This window comes from Giraffa tippelskirchi, chromosome 8 (genome assembly GCF_054371585.1).
Source record: "Giraffa tippelskirchi isolate mGirTip1 chromosome 8, T2T-mGirTip1v1.2.pri, whole genome shotgun sequence".
Classification (NCBI taxonomy): Eukaryota; Metazoa; Chordata; class Mammalia; order Artiodactyla; family Giraffidae; genus Giraffa; species Giraffa tippelskirchi.
In genome coordinates, this window is record NC_137282.1 from 80,385,001 (window position 1) to 80,404,578 (window position 19,578).

General features: G+C 44.9%; 1 protein-coding gene across 23 annotated transcripts in view; it reads left to right on the forward strand.

Annotated features, from left to right (window-relative positions):
- Positions 1-1,594: 1,594 nt before the first annotated feature.
- Positions 1,595-19,578, forward strand: part of RAI14 (retinoic acid induced 14) — a 161,295-nt gene continuing 143,311 nt past the window's right edge. For 9 of the 23 annotated variants that reach the window (XM_081520491.1, XM_081520436.1, XM_081520450.1 and 6 more), the window contains exon 1: positions 1,595-1,707. The gene's annotated coding sequence lies outside the window, so the exon portion shown is untranslated. Of the gene's footprint in view, positions 2,484-16,512; positions 16,599-17,543; positions 17,562-18,287; positions 18,400-19,578 lie in introns of those variants that run through there. The other 14 variants (XM_081520466.1, XM_081520481.1, XM_081520448.1 and 11 more) reach the window with 4 other exon arrangements.

Consider the following 19,578-nt stretch of genomic DNA (forward strand, 5'->3'; position numbering starts at 1 on the left):
CAACTTTTCAAGGCAGCACAGGACAGTTGTGCTCCAGTGCACATCTTCCCAGCTGCCACTGTTTAGCGAGACTGACCTGCTGAAAGGGGAACAGAAAACTAACAGGTGGCAGTATTGTTCCCAATAAATACCCTACATTACACCATTCATGTGAACTGCAATGAATAACTGCACTGTGGAAATTGGCAGCATTAAACCGAAAAGAAGTTTATCAGTTCAGGTGTCTTTTAGAGAGTGATTTTATTTGAGAGGGATAAAAGACAGGAAGAGGAGTGTACATCTTGCTTTAAACCAGCTATTCATCACTTCTCTAAGGAATTGCTGACCTATGATTTAGGAAGCGAAGACCATGCAGCTCGTTACACAGCTTTTGTCTCTGATGCCACCTGTTAAAGCTAAGACAGGCTGTTCCTTTGGCTTGCTGCTGGTGGTGGCGGTAGTGGGGAGGTAGGGGTACAGATAAAGTCTGACTGGTAGTCGTGGGGATCTGTTTAAGACATTATAAACTGAACTTAGGTGAATTTCATTTGTGTTGGATTTTTTTTTAATTCAATTGCTTTAGATTTGATCTCACCAAAAAGCGACTCATACCACATATTTATTCCAGAAAGCTTCCTGTAAAGGACTTGGAGTTAACAGAACACAGGGGCTTTGGTGAAAAGACTTTTAAAGTCATACCTGGTTGGCATGACCAGAATGAATCGCAAAGGCGTCCCAAATTAAAGGAGAGGCGGAGAGCTTTAAAATCCTTGGGAGTTGAAGCAAGAGTCAATGATGATTCAAACGCAGGGGCTCAGGGGGCTGGAGAAGGGAGAGGAGCTCCGGGGGGCCTGAGGCCGGGCCCCTCGGCATCCCAGACCCCACAGGAAGGGCGTTCCGCACGGTGCCTCTCAGTTCAGACAGCAGGCGTCTCCTTCCCAACTCGCGAGCAGCGCTGAACGCTCGTAGTTTTCTCTTGCCACCTGATGAACATTAGGAAACAGTCGCTCCGACCAACTGGTTCAGTCCAGAGACTCTGAGCAGGTTTTAGTTTCCTTTCAGTTCAATAATTTTGGAAACTATGACCAATTTGATTCTGGGTAGAAGGCGCTTGGATTAGCGACTTGCAAACACCAACACGACCACAAACGACTTTGGACGTTAACCAGAAATGCATAATATTCAGGATCTCACCCGTTCTAAAATCCTGGGGGTCAGAACACCGTTGGTTTCCATTAGCTTCAGGTGACGACGATGCAAACAGATCCACGGGGCAGAATCCCACGATCCGCGGAAAACTACAAGCAAGCTGCGGACGCTTGGGGCGCGCGGTCAGGGAGCACCTCCCGCAGGTTGCGGCCGGAGCGCGGGGCCGGATCACCTGACTCGCGGAATTTGGGGCCGCGCGCGGTGGAAGAGGAGGGGAATGGTTAGCACCTCCCTCCCGGCTCCCGCGGGATCCGGGTCGGCGGGGGCCGGCGCCGGGCGGCCACGTGGTGCTGCTGCCGCCGCCGCCCCCGCCCCGCCGGCCCAGCCCGGGAGCCGCGGCGCCCACGGACCCCCGCAGCGGGGGGAGGAGGAGGAGGAGGAGGAGGAGGAGGAGGGACCGAGGCGCAGGAAGCCGAGCAGGAAGCGAGCCCGGCGGCCGCGTTTTCCTGGGGAAGCGGCGGGCGGGGTGGCGCAGCCAGCGGGGCCGACCCGGGGAGCCGCTGCCGCCGCCTAGATGGGGTGAGTGCGCGGCGCCGGGAGTCGGGAGGCTTCCCGGCGCGGGGTCCTCCGCTCGGATCTCCGCCTTTGTGTCTGGGGCTCAGATGAGGGTAGAAGGCGCGGAGGACGCGCAGGGCGGAGTGGCTGCGAGGGTCCCGCCACTAGTCCCTTTTCCCCGCCTGCCGCCAAGTGTCTGCAGAGGGCAGGCGGAGAAACAGAGAAGAGGGGAATGGTGGGGGTCCGAATAGAGAGGGAGGGCGCGCCAAGTTAGGAGAGGGGCTTTCGCCTGCTGGTTCCCCGCCACTCGCAGGCCGGCTGGGGCAGGAGTAGGTGCGGAGGGACCGCGGGTGGGAATGAATGACCGGCCCCCCCATCCCCGGCGGGGCGTTCTGGGTACCCCGAGCCCGCTCCCAGTCCCACCTGCCCGGTCCGCCCGGCTCCCCCAGGTCCCCAATTCTGGACTCGACCCGCCTCCGCGCTGAACTTGGAGGAGCTGGCGAGGAAGGCGCGAGCGGGAGACTCGGAGGGCTTGGGCGACCGAGGGTCCGCTATTGTTCTCTTCCTGACTCCAGGAGCCCTCAGCTGGCCCAAGGGTGCAGGCGGGACCACTCCGGGCCTGAGATTGTCCCCCCCCAACCCTCCAGTTCCCCCATCCTTCGGGTCCTTTTCCCCACCGCAGCTCCAAGGAGGGCCGGGAGGACGGATGCTGGAGTTCGGGCAGACTTCGGGAAGAGGGAGTTCTTGGAGCCGCAAGAGGGTCGTCCGCCCGCCATCTACCCCATCCTCTGCCCAGGAGGGTGGGTACATTCCCTAACCCACCCATCTCCCTTCGCTGCTGGCTTGGGCAGGTTGTGTGCCCGCGGTTTAGTTTCTGCAGTTTGCAGAGTTCGTCTGCTAACCCTGGGCTCGTGCTCTCCTTTGCTGTGGACCTCGTACCCCGCTTTTGTGGAGGGGGGTGGGGCTGAGAGCCGGGAGAGACCGCAGACGCGGCAGATGGAGCCTAGGGTAAAGTGGAGAGGTTGCAAGTGATCTCCCAGCGCCTGGGTACTGTGGCCAGGCTTTTACTTCTCGGAAGAACCCGGCTCAGCGCAACTTCCTTCCCGATAATTGGGGCAAATATGCTAACTCGAGGTCGCTCACCTGGACCTGCGGCTTCGCTTGGCCGCAAGCTCACAGGTGATTTAGATGGGCTCTGTTTTCTTTCCGGGAAAGGAGACTCCCGAGAGCCCTGGGGTGGGGAAACGTTGCCAGTTCTCTGGAGAATGTGATCTCAAGCTCGTCAGAGCCTGGCAGAGGGAGGAGTTGGTTTTGTCGATCAGTAAGACTTAGCAGAAGCTCATCTTAGCGAGGAGAGTCTCACCTCCTTGAGGTTTGGACAAACTTTCAAAGGAAAGAGCGCATCACAGGGAGGCTGGATTTTGATTGCTCGCTCTCCAGCCTTCGGAGTCCTGTTTACAGGTGTGGCTGGGGATTTATTACTGATGGATGTAATCTGATTATCCTTTCTTAGTGATGCTCAACCAGTGTCACATTTTTTTCTCTTTTGCTTGTAAAATAGTTGATTTTATGTGAGGAAATTTATCCTGTTCTTATAATTTTTAACTAGTCCTTGCTTGACTTGGAGTGGGAGAGGTGGTCCCATTCTGGGCTGTCTGCATTCATTGAGATGCTTCAGTAAAGCATTTATTGTGTCATTTACACTCCTTAGATGTGTTTTTATGGCTTTTTTGGAGGGGGGGAGGGGTTATAACGCTGTTGAAAAATCTTATTATCTGTGAAATTGAAATAAAGTAATGGCTTCTGGGCCCTGGAGATTCAGTGGGGACGCGATGTAGTGCCCTTGTCTGCCAGTATTGTATCTGACAATGAAGTTCTGTCCCCAGACTACCACTTCTGTAGCATCTTTGAGGCAGGCACATCTAGCATCACTCATCTCTTAAGGGTGAAGAACCTGAGCTTTGAAAGTTAGGGAAACTTGGCCTTGGAGTTACTGGAATGTGGTGGAGGAGCTTTGTCTATCCCTTCCTTCTATCCTTCCTGTTGTTGTTTTTTAAAGTAAAAGTATGAAAAATTTCAAACATACATAAAGAGAACATAGTAAGGCTTCCATTTTCCACAACTTATGTTTGAGTTTCTAATCTTTCCATATTTGCTTCAATCCCCCTCTCATTAAAAATAAACTGCAACTGAAATATTTTATCCATCCCTCCTCTTCTGCGTCTATCCTCAGATAACCACTATTGTGAAGTCAGTATACCGAGTGTCCAAACATGTTTGTACTTCTCTGTTACATATCCACAAACCATATCCCCAAGCTTAACATTTTATTTAAGTAGCATAATTCTATATACATACAGCTTGCATTTTTATATTTGTCAGTATGTGTTTGAGATGCCTGTAGATCTTATTTACTTTAGCTGCTGCAGAGAATTCTAGTGTATGAATAAATTATAGCATGCTTTTTCCCTTGCCAAGAGAAAATTTAAGAGTTTCCAGTTTTTCTCTGTTAACACTTTTTCTGCATAGGACAGTTGATCTTTTTCTACTTTTTTTTTTTTTTTACTTACCAGTGCTACAGTCAACATCTGAAACGTGTTCTCCTTGAGCAATTTCTCTGTGAAACACACCTATACAATTGATTGCTGGGTAGTGGGATCTAGATAATGATGCATTTATTATTTCTTCTTCAGCATGTATGTAGGGTATATGTAGGGTCTCTCAGTTACTTGCTGAATGAAAAGTGCAATTGATCAGTTTTAGCTTTTAAGGTTATGTTAGTTGGCTGAGTTCTTCAGTTTTTTCAGTTTTTTTTTTTTTTTTTTTAGAAAAACAAGAGTGCCTCTTAATTTTAAAGTGGGAAAGTGAAAGTGAAAGTCGCTCAGTCGTGTCTGACTGTTTGCAACCCCATGGACTATACAGTCCATGGAATTCTCTAGGCCCGAATACTGGAGTGGGTAGCCTTTCCCTTCTCCAGGGGATCTTCCCAACCCAGGGATCGAAGCTTGATTCAAAAGTGTGATGCGAGTTTGGGATATTTATACTAAAGCCTTTTCTTGGCCGGTCACCCAGGTGTAACCCTGGATTACTTGTTCAACCTTCTCTTCCTCATTTCTTCAAGCTTGGAAAGATTAGGGGCTTAAGTGAAGTGAAAGTCACTATTCGTGTCTGACTCTTTGTGACCCCGTGGGCTGCAGCCTGCCAGGCTCCTCTGTCCATGGAATTATCCAGGCAAGAATACTGGAGGGGGTAGCCTTTCCCTTCCCCAGGGGATCTTTCCAACCCAGGGATCAAACCCAGGTCCCTGACACTGCAGGCAGATTCTTTACCGTCTGAGCCACAACCCATTTACAGAGGCATGTTCCTGCTCCATGTGTATATGAAAATATGGCTGTGTTCATGACATTTTCCATCTGATTGTAACTCTGTTAATCTGGAAGCAGTTTAAGGCATTAAAACCCTTTGGTTTCCTCATTGTTACTTCAAGTTGCCAGGCACACTCTTGCCTCAGAGCCACTGCATTTACTGTTCCCCATTGTTTGGATCCCTCTTCTCCTAGATGTCTCCAGGGCTATGCCACTCAACCCCTCAGCTCTTCACTCAGAAATCATCTTCTCTGGCCACTCCTTTATGGCATACCCTGGTGCTTTTCTCTCTTTTTTTTGTTTTTTTCTTTTGCACCAGGGATCAAACCTGGGCCCTTGTCAGTGAAAACTCTGGGTCCTAACCACAGGACCACCAGGGAATTCCCTTTTCTCCTTTCTTTTCTTCCTAGCATTTAATTGCCTTCTAATTTGCCAGGAGTTAATATTAGTTTAGTACACATTAGTAGTCTGTTTGCACTAGAATCTGTGCTCCATGAAGACAGGGATTTTGTCTTTTTTGTTTACTATTGAATCGGTAGTGTCAAGAACGGTGTTGCACATAGTAAGTACTCAAATATTTGAATTTCATGCCTTTTGTTGTGATTTTCTACTTAAAATTTATCTTAGCACGTATTGGATATCCTCAATGGTGCTGGCTGTTCCCCTGGCTGCAACTGAGTGCCCCAGATGTCATATTTACAGGTTCCATCGGGGTAAAAATACAGGTTCTTATAAGCGGAGCACTCTATTAAATCCGTGTGATCTATCCCACAAAGCACTTGTGTCTTCACATTTTTCTGCAACATTTGCCTTAACCTGAATTCAGAGGAAAACATAAGTAATATGATGCTCAGAAGCACACCCATCTTTCTTTTTCTTAGTACCTTAGCCTTCCAACAGTTCAGCTGTGGATGAGCATGACCAAGTGATGCTCCTTTTCCATTCCATACAGGATCCAAACAGACTAGAAATGATCTCGAGTAAGTGAGAGGAGAGTGAAAAAGTTGGCTTAAAGCTCAACGTTCAGAAAACTAAGATCATGGCATCTGGTCCCATCACTTCATGGGAAATAGATGGGGAAACAGTGGAAACAGTGACAGGCTTTATTTTTGTGGGCTCCAAAATCACTGCTGATGGTGATTGCAGCCATGAAATTAAAAGACGCTTACTCCTTGGAAGGAAGGTTATGACCAACCTAGACAGCATATTAAAAAGCAGAGACATTACTTTGCCAACAAAGGTGCGTGTAGTCAAGGCTATGGTTTTTCCAGTAGTCGTGTATGGATGTGAGAGTTGGACGGTGAAGAAAGCTGAGTGCTGAAGAATTGATGCTTTTGAACTGTGGTGTTGGAGAAGACTCTTGAGAGTCCCTTGGACTGCAAGGAGATCCAACCAGCCCATCCTAAAGGAGATCAGTCCTGGGTGTTCATTGGAAGGACTGATGTTGAAGCTGAATCTCCAATACTTTGGCCACCTCATGTGAAGAGTTGACTCATTGGAAAAGACCTTAATGCTGGGAAGGATTGGGGGCAGGAGGAGAAGGGGACAACAGAGGATGAGATGGTTGGATGGCATCACTGACTTGATGGACATGGGTTTGGGTAAACTCTGGGAGTTGATGATGGACAGGGAGGCCTGGCATGCTGCGATTCATGGGGTTCAAAGAGTTGGACACGTCTGAGCAACTGAACTGAACTGAACACCCACCACACTGAATTTCCAAGAATAGAAAGTGTATATCTCTGAATTGTTGTAGAGGGTTTACTCATCATTGCTTTGATTTTTGTGTATTCATCCTGAGGTCTTATTTTCTTTTTTCTCTGGTTGGGGGGAATGATGACCTTAATCTAAAGATCCAGGAGCAACCAACATATAGTATACCCAGAAATACGTAAAAGAAAAACTGTCACATCAGAAAGTCCTTAACTCATGGTACTGAAAGCATTCACTATTAGTGCTGTGCATTATTTTGCTAGAAGCCAACTGAATATCCTCTGTGTAGGAGAAATGATGAATATAGGAGTTGACAAGACAAAGCTAAATATATCAAAGGCCTCTTGGGTGTATTTTAAATGGGTGATAGTGAAAAGGATTCTAGATCTTTCCCTCCATTAATTATTTACATAGGTGTATGATACTGATGGTATCCTTTTAAGAAAATCATGAAGATGCTGCATGATTTAGAGATTATTTTTTGTTTTATTGCTCCCCATGAGCTGAAAAGTACAGGTGGTAATAGTTTAATGAAAGATTGTTAATCAAACTCAAGTTTCCCAACTCCAGCCATCTGCAATGAACAGACTGCTCTAGCCTTTGACATCAGGCTCACTGATGGGTATTAGTAAATATAATCAATATTTTAGCAACTAATTTTACGGACTTACCACGTGTTTTAAAACAAAACCTCTTCTCATTGAAGTCTGCCTCATTCTTCAGTGTTATATTCTGTGTATAGTAGAGTGTCTGTCACATAGTAAGTAGGTGGTTAACATTGACCTACACACACCCACCCGCCCTCCCGTGTTGCCATAAAGCCCTTCGGGGTGTTCATCAGATATTGAACTTTTGGGAGTCTGGAGGAGAATTGAAACAGAAATCAAAAGGCCGAGGAGTGGAGGTAGTTAGCCAAATGCAGGCTGAAATTCAGAAGATGTATTCCTTCTCAGGGAAATCAGATCACCTCTCTGAGCCTTGGTTTTCTTTCTTTCTTTCTTTTTTTATTTGAAACTGCTTAGTCGCAAAGAGTGAAGTTTAGCCAACTGTTATGGACTGGATTTTGTAAGTCTTCCCCACCGCCCCTCCCACACATACAAAATATTTATATATTGAATCCTCATTCCCAGTGCCTCAGAATGTGACTGCATTTGGAGGTTGGGTCCTTAAAGGGGTGTGTGCGTGCTAAGTCACTTCAGTTATGTCCAACTCTCTGCAACCCCGTGGACTGTAGCCTGCCAGGCTCCTCCGTCCATGGAGTTTTCCAGGTAAGAATACTGGAGTGGGTTGCCATTTCCTTCTCCAGAGGATCTTCCCAACCCAGGGATCGAACCCGGGTTTCCCTCACTGCAGGCAGACTCTTTACCGTCTGAGACTTACCTATACTTTAAAAACCTGCTTCCGGCCTTTGGAACAGTTATTGTGTCTTGCCTGCTTCACCAGCTGGTTTTGTGTGATAGGTCTCACCTCATCTAACCTGAACCTGGGACCTAGTCCAGTTCTTCCTGTAGTAACTGGCCCTCACTGGAAACAGTGTCTTGCCTTATAAATTCCACAGCCATCGGTCACCCCTGGGTAAGGGGCAGTCTTTGGGAGTTCATGACTTGTTCCTCCCTGCTTCTAAATGAACAGAATCCAGTTGTGAGAAAAGTTGGTTGTAGGCCAAGGAGTTTATTGTACAGTGCAAGAAAATACATAATTTTTTCCTTTGTTTTTTTCTTAAATTGACATTTAGTAAACAGCAAAATTTATCATCAAGTAATTGAGCATAAGCATTTTGTCCTCTGCTTTATCAATTTTCCTCACTGTCAGTAATTACTTTTCAAACCTTAACTCTTCTTATCCCTGTTAAGTATTGCAATTGGTAACAGCCATATCAGTCTACAGTTATTGTTGTTGTTTTTTCTTTCCTTCTAGATGAACTCAGTTTGCTTAATCCAGAATGTTTTCTTTTTAAAGAGCTAAATGACTCTCGAATTAACAACCCCAGCAGCATCTCTCTTTTCACTTTCACTACGTCTGTCCAGTTCCTTTTGCTGGCTGAAATGACAGAAACCCAGCCAGGAAAGAAAGCTTTGGCAGAGCTCACTGGTGGGGAATAAAAGGCTGAGCAGCTTCCTTCGCTCTAGGGCAGCACAGAGTCAAGTGTTTTCCTCCAAGAGAAGTTCATTTTGCAGACTGAGGCAGGCCATCTAGCAGGAATTCTTAAATATTTTTGAGTCAGAGATGGACATTTTTGCAAGTTGGATGCAGGTGTTGAACCACTTTTCCTAGAGGGAAATTCACTTATATTCAATGATGCTATCCACTTGTAATCTTTGTTGGTTTCAAAAGGTTCGTGGCAGTCCCTGGGCTCAGCCCAGTTGTGAACATCTTTGGAATCCCCAGGTTAACCCACGATCTGTTGAATGTACCTAGAAGATCTTGTTGCATTTGTCCTGTTTACTTTTAAGAGCCACCTTATAAGGTTGGGAGTACAATGACAAGAGGGTCTGTTTCCTAACAAGTGCCACCATTCCTCAGACCTGACAATATCATACATGCACGCGTGCTGTTGCTCAGTCATGCGTGACCCTTTGCGACCTCATGGACTGTAGCCCACCAGGCTCCTCTGTCCATGGGATTTTTCAGGGAAGAAATACTGGAGTGGGTTGCCATTTCATCTCTAGGGGATCTTTCTGACCCAGGGATCAAACCCGCGTCTCCTGCATCTCTTATATTACAGGCAGATTCTTTACCACTAGCACCACCTGGGAAGCCTTATCCTACAAGAGTGCAAAGTAATAACTGTGCTTCTTATACCCTCAATAGGAAAACTAGTTTATTTACCATTGACGATTTTTAGGAACTATTTCTATTGGAGGCAGTAAAATGCTATTTAGAAGTAATTAGTAGTAAACCTGTTGTATGACTGTTTTGCAAAGATGTGCTGGATTCTAAGGCTGGGTCTTGAGTTCCTCACCCCAGGGATATTTCTTGGTCTACTGCTGGTGCATACCGTTTTCAGCTTTCCAGGGGACAGCAGTTTCCTCCCTTTACTGTTGAAGGAGGGAACGAAGATGTCGCTGGGTCCAGCACACGACACTTCTAAGCTCACGGGGTCAGTCTGACTGCTCAACCAGGTAGGGGGAATATCTCCAATTCTCTATGTCCTTTTCCTCTCAGTTTCCTAGCCTATGGGGCTGCCTCCAAAAGGGACCCGAGGAAGACAGGGTCACATTTCCTAGCTGGGGAGCTGGTCCTCAAATAGCAGCTGGCTTTTCCAGAGGAACTAGCCCATCTCTGGGAAGTAGCAGGTGCTGGGAGAGAGTCATCCCACGGTCATCAGCCATGCTCAGGAGCTTGTTCTGTCACTATCCATCTTAGGTGACATCTTTCGTCTCTTGAGTGACTGTTTGGGCCAAAAGGGATGGTGACCTGGCTATAACAGAAGGTGAATAATGTAAGCTTTTTTCGACAAGTCCTTTGAATTGACTTGAGCCACTTCTCTGCACCAGTCACTTTGCTTCTAGACTGGCAGATTTCTGGAGGTCTGGGCCGTCTTACCCAGCATCAAATCCCTTGTGAGCAGTACATGTTGGTGGAATCATTGAGTGGTAGATAGACGATCTTGGGGTGAACAGCAATGCGTCCCTTCATGGAGCTTTGAGTTTTAATGAGGTTAACACATTTTCAATCCATTGGAGCACAAGGCTCCAGTGGTTGGAGTGGGGTGGGGGGAGGAGCTCAATCGACAGCAGATATTGAGGCCTAGGAAAGAGAATTGAGCCCTCTGAAAGTGGCACAGTCAATAAGGGGCGAAGCTAGAGGTGAGCCTCAGTTCTGGCTACTCTTGGCACAGGGCTTCTAGATGTTGTCCTTTTCTTTTTCTCTCTGATATAGACAGTGACCTTGGGAGTCCCACAGGTAGCTAAGGACAAGTGTCATGAATGAAGAAGACTGGTATGAACTTGGACTTGCTGCAGTGGAGTCTGGTGGGGAGTCCGAGGTGAGGCAGATGGCTTTGAGCAGCAACAGGAAGGTTGGAAAATGAACTGGAACCCAGGCCCTTGGGATCCTGCTAGGCAAGAACCACATAAACAAACCCATTTGTCAAGCTTTGTCAGTAAGTTAACAAGATCTGTGCTGAGCCTCTTAGTTTGATGAGAAGGCTCACATAACTTGACCATCTCCTCCTACGAGAGTTGACCTGTTTGTGATTGAGGGCTTTTCAAAAATGAAAGGGAGTGCTGACTTCGGGTGGATGGTTTTGACCCATAGACATTTCGCTGGTGGGAGAAGCAGCCTGTTCACAGTGGCTCCTCCCAGCTGCCCCAGAGGACGTGGGAACCTCTGAGCTGGAAGGCTAATGGACTTGTGGGTTGCTTTTTCTTTCTTCCTTACCAAAGGCAGCCAGAAGCCTGCTGCCTCAACACAGTTGACCCTTGAACCATGTAGGGGTTTAGGGGGATACCTCCCACCCCACTACCACCAAGTTGAAAAATCCGTCTATCACTTTGACTCCCCTGGAACTTAACTTCTAATAGCCTACTGTTGACAGGAAGCCTTACTGATAATACAAATTGTCGATTAGCACATATTTTGTATGTTATAGATATTATTTATTGTTGTTCAGTCGCTCAGTTGTATCTGACTCTGTGACCCCATGGACTGTAGCACGCCCGGCTTCCATGTCCTTCACCATCTCCCAGAGCTTGCTCAAATTCATATCCATTGAGTCAATGATGCCATCCACCATCTCGTCTCTGTCATCTCCTTTTCCTCCTGCCTTCAATCTTTCCCAGCATCAGAGTCTTTTCCAATGAATGGGCTCTTCACATCAGGTGGCCGAAGTATTGGAGCTTCAGCATCAGTCCTTCCAATGAATATTCAGAATTGATTTCCTGTAGGATTGACTGGTTGGATCTCCTTGCAGTCCAAGGAACTCTCAAGAGTCTTTTCCAACACCACAGTTCAAAAGCATTAGTTCTTCAGCACTCAGCTTTCTTTATGGTCCAACTCTCATGTCCATACATGACTACTGGAAAAACCATAGCTTTGACTAGATGGACCTTTGTTGGCAAAGTAATGTCTCTGCTTTTTAATATGCTCTCTAGGTTTGTTATAGCTTTTCTTCCAAGGAGCAAGCGTCATTTAATTTCATGGCTGCAGTCACTATCTGCAGTGATTTTGGAGCCCAAGAAAATAAAGTCTGTCATTGTTTCCATTGTTTCCCCATCTATTTGCTATGAAGTGATGGGATCAGATGCCATGATCTTATTTTTCTGAATGTTGAGCTTTAAGCCAAGTTTTTCACTCTCCTCTTTCATTTTCATCAAGAGGCTCTTCAGTTCCTCTTTGCTTTCTGCCGTAAGGGTGGTGTCATCTGCATATCTGAGGTTATTGATATTTCTCCCTGCAGTCTTGATTCCAGGTTGTGCTTCATCCAGCAGGGAATTGCATGATGTACTCTGTATATAAGTTAAATAAGCAGGGTAACAGTATACAGCCTCGACGTAGTCTTTTCCAAATTTTGAACCATCCATTGTTCCATGTCTGGTTCTAACTGTTGCTTCTTGACCTGTATACAGGTTTCTCAGGAGGCAGTTAAAATAGTCTGGTATTCCCATCTCTTTAAGAATTTTCCACAGTTTGTTGTGATCCACAGTCAAAGGCTTTAGCATGGTCAATGAAGCAGAAGTAGATGTTTTTTCTGGAATTCTCTTGCTTTTTCTATGATCCAATGGATGTTGGCAATTAGATCTCTGGTTTCTCTGCCTTTTCTAAATTCAACTTGAACATCTGGAAGTTCTCAGTTCACGTACTGTTGAAGCCTAGCTTGGAGAATTTTGAGCATTACTTTGCTAGCATGTGAAATGAGTGCGGTTATATATTGTAGCCTTACAATAAAGTAAGCTAGAGAAAAGAAATGTTAAGGAAATAGTGTAAAGAAGAGAAAATACACTTCCAGTACTGTATATGTGTTGATACCCTAAGTTTATGTTGTCTGTTCATGTGATTAATTGTCAGTATCCACATCAGTATAGTCTTATGATATAAAACACTGCCGATGTTATATGTATTACTAACACTGGACATCAAAAATGAAAAGTTGTGAAAAAATTCATATTTATAGGAAGAGACAGTGGTGTGATTGTTTTAAGGTGGCTTAGTATAATCGATACAACTGCTTCATGGTAGTGTAGCCTAGACACTAATGAATGAATCTTTATAAAATTTTATGGCATACATTATTACAGTTATATTCATAATACAGTATTGAAAACTGTTACATTTTGAAACAAAGCTGCTTAGCATGTTGATAGGCTGATAGGCAGTTTCTCCTATTATGAGAGAGAGGCATACTGTAATTTTTTTTGAAAGCAAAGTTAGGAAACAGTAAGAAACCTAATGCATTATTAGTTTTATATTAAATATCACCCACCTTATGCCTATTTAAGGATAGACTAGTATCTGCACATTTTATGCATTCATGGTATACCTTAAAAATTTTTTTTTTGTATTTCTAGGCTACATGGTTCATTGGTGAGGTTTTTCAAATTGTCCCAAATCTCCAAAAAGCTTTCCAGTCTATTTATTGAAAAAAAGTTGCACGTAAGTGGACTTGCACAGTTCACACCTGTGTTGTACAAAGGCCGTAAACATATGTGGGGCCCTGAGGTCCCATGTTGAACCATATCAAGAAGGCCTCACCCACAGCCAGGTAGGGAGAAGCCTACCATTCTGTCTCCAAGTGAATCTTATTTTGGGTTCAATCCACATTCATTGTGGATGCAAGTTACTTCAATGAATATGCTCAGGACCTTCTTGAATCTTCGTTTAAAAAAAATCCTTAATTTTCTTTGGGGCTATATCATTTTTCTCTTTTGAGAAAAAAGTTTCACATTTCTTTCCTTTGAGCTTTATTATTTACTTAAAAAAATATTTGTTTGGCTATGCTGGGTCTTTCAGCATGCAGAATCTTTAGTTGCAGCATGTGGGATCTAGTTCCCTGACCAGGGATTGAACCTGGGCCCCCTGCATTGGGAGTGTGGAGTCTGACCACTGGACCCAGCAGTATATATTAGTCTCTCAGTCGTGTCTGACTCTTTGCGACCCCACGGATTGTAGTCCGCCAGGCTCCTCTGTTCATGGAATTCTACAGGCAAGAATATTGGAGTGGGTTGCCATTTCCTTCCCCAGGGGATCTTTCCGACCCAGGGATCGAACCCGGGTCTCCTGTGTTGCAGGCGGCTTCTTGACGATCTCAGCCACCAAGGAGGCCTCTGGACCACTAGGGAAGTCCCTTTTGAGCTTTTTTTTAAATCGGAAGAAACTAGAAAATATAGGCATAGACACTAACCAGTATCTGTATACCAACCAGGATTTCCTAAGAGTTTTTTTTTTTTTAAAGGAAAAACTTCTTTCTTCCACTAACCTTACGTATACATCCAGTCAGCAACACCTTGATAATTAGATTCTTTCTGTGCTATACAACTTTAGGTCGTGTTTGGTGTGCTGTTTGGTGACTTTGTGTAATGCTTTTCCTCTAGAGTCTCTAAAAACTAGAAAGAGATGACCGCTGTCCCAGCCTGTCTCCCGGCGGATCTGTGGATGGCTGTGTTACCACTTGTGCCTTGTCTGGCAACAAGCTTGCTTTCTTCTTCTGCTTTAAAACAACCCCTGATTATTTTAAGTGCATACCCTTTGGAACAAAGCGCATTTGATTTTCATTACATTGCAGATGGGTGTTTCTGTCCACGGTGGCAAAAGAAACAAAGAGTAGTTCACCCTATCCTGGTGATATCTGAGGTGGCAGGCTGCTGGCTGCGGGTGCTTCTGTGTGTGGCTTCCAGAACAAATACTGCCTGCACCCCCTGCCCCGTTACTGTCTCACTGGTGATTGTTTTAGGACACACTTTTATTATGATATCAGTGCTTGTAATGGCTGTAAAGCATTGTAGTGTTTCATTTTTTTTTTTTAATAGCTTGGAAAGAGGTAGTATACAGGACATTAGAATAATTTCCTAAGGAACAAAAATGTCCTAGTGATGGGGAAAGATTTAAATATCGAGCTGTTCTGCTTTTTCATATTGTTGCCAGAGCATGGCAACCTCCACCCCAGTCTGTAGTTTGCCAGCTCAGCCAAGTATAAAAATAGCCACTTCACTTGTCTGTAATTATCTTTACATTTTATGTTATTGACTGGGTATCTTTAGCCAAGCTGTGTGGAAAAGGATTTTTTTTTTTCTGGACTGGTGAGCTCATGACATTTGTACACTATGTGTATGCTTCACATGTTAAAAGGACAAAGAAATAAAATGCCACCTTCCCCTGGAATGTTGTGAGGGCAAACAGCCAGAAGGGAATGCCTTTTTTCATACTGGTCCATTCAGACTTCCTAGGGGGAGCTCTGTATATGCCAGTGGCTGATCTGAGGACTGTTCCATCTTTAAAGGCAACAAAATTTTTTTAAGTTGTAAAAAGGTTGGTCTGTTGGTCAGACTTTTTAAAAATTACTAGTGCTGTCTAATATGCAGCCCAGGAACTGAACTTGAGTGTCAACCCATCCTTCTCTATTTTTACATTGTGCTACTTTGGCCAAATAAACTTTCTTGGTGGCAATTTCCTAATCTTGAAATTGAGAATAAAAGCAATAGCATCTAATTTTGAAGTGGTGTGAGCATTAAAAGAGATAATAATACTCATTTATAATCAGATAGTAAAAAAAGAAAAAATTTTTTTGCAACGTAATCATGTAAATGATAGCTATTGTTACTATTACTAAGGTTATCATCTTCTGTATCCTACCTTTGAAGAACTGTTGATAGATTGGCCAATATGATTGTACCTACCATTATAAGCTGTAGCACTAAAAAGGTTTCATATGTCATTGAAACACATTTGCCAGGTATCTTCTGTGTAGTTTGGGACTATGTTTTCCTGTGTTACCATTCCTCCATTTAGTCCTTCTTTATATCCTTAGGTAATGTGGACAGTATAAAGGCATGTTTCCTATAGTTGTGATCAATCCTATTCCCAGTTGTATTAACAAATTCCTTAGTCTCACCAGACAACTTTCGTTTCAGTCACCATCTAGGCACAGAGGAGTAGTCTTGTGGTTAAAATGAAGATAGTAGTGTCTAGAATGAAGTGATGGGGAAGTTAAATTCTCTTTTGAATCCTTTGGAAAATTGTCCACCTGTTGATAGAGAAAAACAGACGTGTTTTCTGAACCATATATAACAGAGTAATAGTTTGCATAGAAGTCCGTCAGTCTTGAAATTTAAAAAAATTTTTTAAATTGGAGGATAACTGCTTTACAGTGTTGTTAGTCTCTGTTGTACAGCAACATGCTGCTGCTGCTGCTGCTAAGTCGCTTCAGTCGTGTCCGACTCTGTGCGACCCCATAGACGGCAGCCCACCAGGCTCCACCATCCCTGGGATTCTCCAGGCAAGAATACTGGAGTGGGTTGCCATTTCCTTCTCCAGTGCATGAACAGGAAAAGTGAAAGTGAAGTCGCTCAGTCATGTCTGACTCTTAGCGACCCCATGGACTACAGCCTACCAGGCTCCTCCGTCCATGGGATTTTCCAGGCAAGAGTACTGGAGTGGGATGCCATTGCCTTCTCCGGTACAGCAACATAAGTATGCATATATCCCCTCCCTCCTGAGCCTCCCTCCCGCCCCCTCCATCCTACCCCCTCTATGATGTCACAGAGCTCTGAGCTGAGTTTTGAAATAAAATTGTTGATTAATTATCCCTTCTTCTGCATGTGGCAGAGTGAATCTTTTAAACTAACTTTCATCCATTATCAGCTTGCAGGATTTACTAGATCTAAGCTTTATGATTTGATAGTAAGTGAATGTTAAACATGATAACCTATACTTTCTTTCCCTTAATTTTGTGCCTGCCTTGTAATAATAATAAGATGCTGTTATTGCCAGTTGTGCCAGTCTTTGAGGGGAAAATGTGAATCATTACTGTCTAATAGAATATAAGCAAGCCATAAATACAACCATCACAAGTCATTTCGAAGTTTCTAGTAGACTCAAGAGGGAAAATGAAGCAACTGAGATTGTAATCATCTTTTATTTTTATCTAGTATATCCAAAATTCTGTCAACATGTATTCAGTCAAGTTATTAATGATATAGTTGACATTTTTTTTAATAGTAAATCTTGGAAATCCATTGTGTATTTTCCACTTACAGTGCATGTCAGTTTATGTTAGCCATGTTTCAAATGCTTAGTGGCCACGTGTGGCTAATGACTGCAGTATTGGACAGCACTGGTCGAAGTAGTATGTCATTTTGTAGGTCCTGTAACTCCAGTCCGACCTGACACTTAGAATGCCCTCAGTAGATGCAGGTTTCATTAAGCTTCCCTGTGGCTTTATCTAGTTATCTGGAATTTTGCCCTTCGTTTTCAGTGTTTCCTTAGAGAAGTATGATAGCTCTCTAGCTTCATCATAATCTGATCACACATGAAATAGTAGACATTTGTGTTCTTGGTTTACAAATCTGTGTGTCACTGCTTTGTTGCATGTGTGTTAATCAGCATGGACTTTTTTTTTTTTCTTTTTTTTTTTTCTTTTTTTTTTTTCTTTTTTTTTTTTTCTTTTTTTTTTTTCTTTGTCGTAGGCAGGGATTATGTATCGGCCAGTTTTCTACATCCCCCTATGTACTTGGCCCAGAGTTGGTAGGCAGTGCCTATGAGTGAACAAGACAGTATAGATTTCTTAGTTTTCCTCTTAAATTGAGAATTCTTGAGTAGCCACGATGTTTTTACTCTTTAGAGCCTCATGGGATCAGGTGCCAGGTATGTGAGTTTGTGTGTGGGGCCCAGGGTGGAGGGGAGTGTGTTATAAATCTTTGTTGCACACCTGCAACAAAAGTTGCAGAAGACAGAAGTACTCTCCATCCTTTATGTTAATGCTGGTTAATTCTATCCCTCAATACAGAAAATGGTTGAAAATTGAAAGAAGGTCCAGGGTCTCAAATTCAGTCAACAGTCTGTTCACTGTGCGGGTGGTTCTAGGTCCCCCAACAGAGCACGGGCGTGGAGTGGCCTGGGGCTTCTGCTGGAAAGGATCTGGAAGGCTTTTCCATTTGTGCTGCCAGGACAGTAGTGTGGCAAATCCAGGCCAGCCTAACCCCTAGGGGGTGATGCCTTGGTGACTGAGCCACTATGTTGGGCTTCTCTTCCAGGTGTCTCATTTAGAATCAATTAGGTTGAGTGAAAACATGCTTCCTTATCATATCTTCAGCGATATTCAAGGATTAACTGCTCTGAGAATTATCCTTGGTGCTTGAGGTCTCCTGCTCCAGCTGAACCCCAACGTTCCACCCCCTCCTCCAGGCAGCTTCCCCACTGTCTACACCCATCTCCTTGTCCCCAGCCACCCTGAAGTTTATCTTCCTCATGAGCCACATCACAGGGTCCTTCAGGACCCAGCAGTTACGATGGCTTTTCATTTCGTGAGGGTTTTTAACAGTCTAATTCTATTCATTTCCAGTTACTCGTGATTGTTTTCCTTGTTGGCAGGTTCCTGTAGGAGAGCGAAAGAGCCGTTCATATTTTCAGAGTGGAAATAGCCCAGAAGGTGGGGCTTGCTGGCCAGGTCTTCTGTGGTGAAGAAAGAATGGAATGCTTGGAGGTGGGGATGGGTGAGGGTATGCTGGCATATCAGGGAGCAGCTAATAGCCAAACAAATGAATGATAAATAGGCCCTCCCTAACCTATGGGTTCAAAGGGGACCTTGTAGGTCACCTCACTTTATTCAACCAGTTAGACTCTGGAGAGTGTGTATTTCAGGTCTGTAGGTTCATAAAGTGAGTTTAGCTACAGACTTCCAAATAAGTGGAACAGACAGACATACAAACTACAGCGGTGCTGCCGAGGTTCTAGGCTCTATTTTACTGTGGCATCTAAGGTGACAGCCTGCGTGAGATTGACTAGGTGAGAAGGCACCAGAGGATTTGTCAACATTTGTCGATTGCAAGTCACAGAAACTCAACTTGAACTAGCTTAGGATAGCAGAGAGGGCTTCCCTGGTGGCACTGGTGGTGAAGAACCCACCTGCCAATACAGGAGACACAAGAGACTTGGGTTTCATCCCTGGGTCAGGCAGATCCCCTGGAGGAGGGCATGGCAACCCACTCCAGTATTCTTGCCTAGAGAATCCCATGGACAGAGGAGCCTGGCAGGCTGCAGTCCATGGAGTTGCAAAGAGTCAGACATGACTGAAGTGACTTTGCACGCACATAGGTTGGAGTGAGGAGTGGGGGATGTGGCTTGGCTCATGGGATGCCAAATTCTGTGCTAAAAGGGTGTCAGGGCCTTTCTGGTTCCCTCCCTCAAACCAGCTCTCTGCGCTGGCTTAGGAGTGTCTTGGACAGTTGCCAGGCTCACATTTTCCTAGTTTCTCCACCAGACAGGAAGGCTTTAATCTTCCATTTTTCTTCCCCGTTCTACTCCCTTCTCTTCCTTCTTCCTGTACTTACCCCTTCCCTGTCCCTTTCCTCTCCCCCCACCCAAAATCCCAGGGAGGGTCTCTGATAGGCTATGCTAAGGACACCTTCCATCTCTTGGGAACAGCTATGGTCAGGCTATAACCTGGTTGGAGTGGCCATGGGGGGGGCGGGAGGGGAATAGGAGGACAGCTTTCTAGAAAGAAATGCAGTTATCAGAAGAAGGCTGGGCACTGAGAATCATGGGGCAGATAGTGTGCCGCATGGTAATGTGTTAGGGTAGAGAAAATGCAGAGACGTGCCTTCAAGTGAGCAGAGCCGGAGATAAGAATATACGATTTGAGTATGTGGTGTTCGAATGACAT